General features: G+C 34.5%; 1 protein-coding gene across 1 annotated transcript in view; it reads right to left on the bottom strand.

Moving 5' to 3' along the window:
• The window catches only part of LOC110423420 (RNA helicase family protein), a 7888-nt gene that overhangs the window by 3074 nt on the left and 4353 nt on the right, over positions 1–461 (bottom strand).

The following is a 461-nucleotide window of genomic DNA, read 5'->3' on the forward strand; positions in this document are numbered from 1 at the left end:
GAGGAAAGTGAAGATAAAACATGAATATAACAAGCTAGAAAACATGAGTACATCTTTAAAAAGGAATGCTTGTCTAGAAAGAGTTACTATTAGATGAACTCGACAAGCTTGCCAAAGAAATATCAAAACCAATCAAAGTGTATTTGAAACCTGTATGTTTTGTCGGGGTGCTTCAAAGCTACATTGAGGAAAAAAGCAGCAGCAAGGCATCTACAGAAATGAAGTGTGTCATCTCCACAAGAAGAAATACAAAGGCCCATTTATTCAACATGTCGTTCGATTTGACTGCAGTAAACCACCTAATTAACTTAGATATGCTTACTTATAGGTCTTTGCATACAACTTCCGAAATAAACAACATAAGAATTATTAATTACCAACCCTGGACCTTTATTTAATAGGAGCACGTTTATTGAATGGGAAAGCCTAAAAAATTAAATATGGGTTTCTTTGAGTCCAAC

Source organism: Theobroma umbraticum, unplaced genomic scaffold, assembly GCF_002168275.2.
Source record: "Theobroma umbraticum cultivar Fairchild unplaced genomic scaffold, ASM216827v3 scaffold_20.0, whole genome shotgun sequence".
Lineage (NCBI taxonomy): Eukaryota > Viridiplantae > Streptophyta > Magnoliopsida > Malvales > Malvaceae > Theobroma > Theobroma umbraticum.